We start from the raw sequence: 3091 nt of genomic DNA, 5'->3' as shown, positions 1-3091 counted from the left end.
GTCGTTCGCCTCCCGACCCACAGTAGGGGCCTTCGGCCCCCATGGGCTCGTGTCGCCGGTGTAGCCCCCGTGGTGGTATAGCCACGGGTGGCCATCGGGAAGTGAAATTCCGCACGGACGACGGGCCGAATCCTTTGCAGACGACTTAAATACGCGATGGGGCATTGTAAGTGGTAGAGTGGCCTTGCTGCCACGATCCACTGAGATCCAGCCCTGCGTCGCACGGATTCGTCCCCCCCCCCCCCCCCCCCCAAATTCACTGTCCTCCACGCTGACGAGGTTGAAAGCGACAGTCGAGCGCTCGAAATTTCCGACGGGACGCATTGAACTTAGGACCGGGCTGAGAGCTAAGGTGTCCAAGTGCAGCAGCACTCAACAATGCAGGAGCCGCCGCACGTGGCGACCGAGTGCCTTTGATTCGATGAGGCACAATTCTTCACCCGCCTCGCAGCTCACCTCATCTCATCTCACCTGTATACAGTTGGGTTCAGACAATAATACAATGGCTCCTCACCCGTCTGCATACTTCGTTCGAAGTCAAAATGTCTTGTTTTGGCCTTCCCGGTGTCCCTCTTTCCCCCCCAAAGATGGGGCCTTCAGATAACAACACAGGGCGAGATGGGGCATTCGGATGCCAGGGAAGGTGCTGCCCCCACACTTCGCTCGCTCTCCGTCGCTCGGCAAAAGATGGCCAAGTTTTGGCCTGCCCTCTTTCCCCCCTTCTTGCACCCTTTTGGCCTGTTTTTGGGCTGCTCTTTGCTAGATGGGGCTTTTGTATAGCAGGGACGGTGCTGCCTCTCGCTTCGCTCGCTGTCCGCCGCTCCCCGCTCGCTCACGCGGCCAAAAACGGGCAGTTTTGGCCCGTTTTTGGGCTGTTCTGGCCCGTTTTTGGGCTGTTCTTGCGTGGCGCGGCGACCGTCGAGAGCGGAGCAAAATGTCAGCCATCTCAGCACCCTGGAACCCCCCGGGTGGCACAGGGCTGGATGGGGCTTTCGTATAGCAGGGAAGGTGCTGCCTCTCGCTTCGCTCGCTGTCCGCCGCTCGCCGCTCGCTTGCCTAGCCAAAAATGGCCAGTTTTGGCCCGTTTTTGGGCCGTTTTGGCCAGTTTTTGGCCTGTTTTTGCGTTGCGCGGTGACCGTCTTGAGCGGAGCAAAATGTCAGCCATCTCAGCACCCTGGAACCCCCCGGGTGGCACAGGGCTGGATGGGGCTTTCGTATAGCAGGGAAGGTGCTGCCTCTCGCTTCGCTCGCTGTCCGCCGCTCGCCGCTCGCTTGCCCAGCAAAAAATGGCCAGTTTTGGCCCGTTTTTGGGCCGTTTTGGCCAGTTTTTGGCCTGTTTTTGCGTTGCGCGGTGACCGTCTTGAGCGGAGCAAAATGTCAGCCATCTCAGCACCCTGGAACCCCCCGGGTGGCACAGGGCTGGATGGGGCTTTCGTATAGCAGGGACGGTGCTGCCTCTCGCTTCGCTCGCTGTCCGCCGCTCGCCGCTCCCTCGCGCAGCCAAAAATGGCCAGTTTTGTCCCGTTTTTGGGCCGTTTTGGCCAGTTTTTGGCCTGTTCTTGCGTCGCGCGGTGACCGTCGTGAGCGGAGCAAAATGTCAGCCATCTCAGCACCCTGGAACCCCCCGGGTGGCACAGGGCTGGATGGGGCTTTCGTATAGCAGGGACGGTGCTGCCTCTCGCTTCGCTCGCTGTCCGCCGCTCGCCGCTCGCTCGCGCAGCCAAAAATGGCCAGTTTTGGCCCGTTTTTGGGCCGTTTTGGCCAGTTTTTGGCCTGTTCTTGCGTCGCGCGGTGACCGTCGTGAGCGGAGCAAAATGTCAGCCATCTCAGCACCCTGGAACCCCCCGGGTGGCACAGGGCTGGATGGGGCTTTCGTATAGCAGGGACGGTGCTGCCTCTCGCTTCGCTCGCTGTTCGCCGCTCGCCGCTCGCTCGCGCAGCCAAAAATGGCCAGTTTTGGCCCGTTTTGGCCAGTTTTTGGCCTGTTTTTGCGTTGCGCGGTGACCATCTTGAGCGGAGCAAAATGTCAGCCATCTCAGCACCCTGGAACCCCCCGGGTGGCACAGGGCTGGATGGGGCTTTCGTATAGCAGGGACGGTGATGCCTCTCGCTTCGCTCGCTGTCCGCCGCTCGCTGCTCGCTCGCGCAGCCAAAAATGGCCAGTTTTGGCCCGTTTTTGGGCCGTTTTGGCCTGTTTTTGGGCTGTTCTTGCGTCGCGCGGTGACCGTCGTGAGCGGAGCAAAATGTCAGCCATCTCAGCACCCTGGAACCCCCCGGGTGGCACAGGGCTGGATGGGGCTTTCGTATAGCAGGGACGGTGCTGCCTCTCGCTTCGCTCGCTGTCCGCCGCTCGCCGCTCGCTCGCGCAGCCAAAAATGGCCAGTTTTGTCCCGTTTTTGGGCCGTTTTGGCCTGTTTTTGGGCTGTTCTTGCGTCGCGCGGTGACCGTCGTGAGCGGAGCAAAATGTCAGCCATCTCAGCACCCTGGAACCCCCCGGGTGGCACAGGGCTGGATGGGGCTTTCGTATAGCAGGGACGGTGCTGCCTCTCGCTTCGCTCGCTGTCCGCCGCTCGCCGCTCGCTCGCGCAGCCAAAAATGGCCAGTTTTGGCCCGTTTTTGGGCCGTTTTGGCCAGTTTTTGGCCTGTTCTTGCGTCGCGCGGTGACCGTCGTGAGCGGAGCAAAATGTCAGCCATCTCAGCACCCTGGAACCCCCCGGGTGGCACAGGGCTGGATGGGGCTTTCGTATAGCAGGGACGGTGCTGCCTCTCGCTTCGCTCGCTGTTCGCCGCTCGCCGCTCGCTCGCGCAGCCAAAAATGGCCAGTTTTGGCCCGTTTTGGCCAGTTTTTGGCCTGTTTTTGCGTTGCGCGGTGACCATCTTGAGCGGAGCAAAATGTCAGCCATCTCAGCACCCTGGAACCCCCCGGGTGGCACAGGGCTGGATGGGGCTTTCGTATAGCAGGGACGGTGATGCCTCTCGCTTCGCTCGCTGTCCGCCGCTCGCTGCTCGCTCGCGCAGCCAAAAATGGCCAGTTTTGGCCCGTTTTTGGGCCGTTTTGGCCTGTTTTTGGCCTGTTCTTGCGTCGCGCGGT

The sequence above is a fragment of the Musa acuminata genome, unplaced genomic scaffold (assembly GCF_036884655.1).
Source record: "Musa acuminata AAA Group cultivar baxijiao unplaced genomic scaffold, Cavendish_Baxijiao_AAA HiC_scaffold_822, whole genome shotgun sequence".
Taxonomy (NCBI): domain Eukaryota; kingdom Viridiplantae; phylum Streptophyta; class Magnoliopsida; order Zingiberales; family Musaceae; genus Musa; species Musa acuminata.
The sequence above is the reverse complement of the archived record's forward strand: the minus strand, read 5'-3'. Positions refer to the sequence as shown.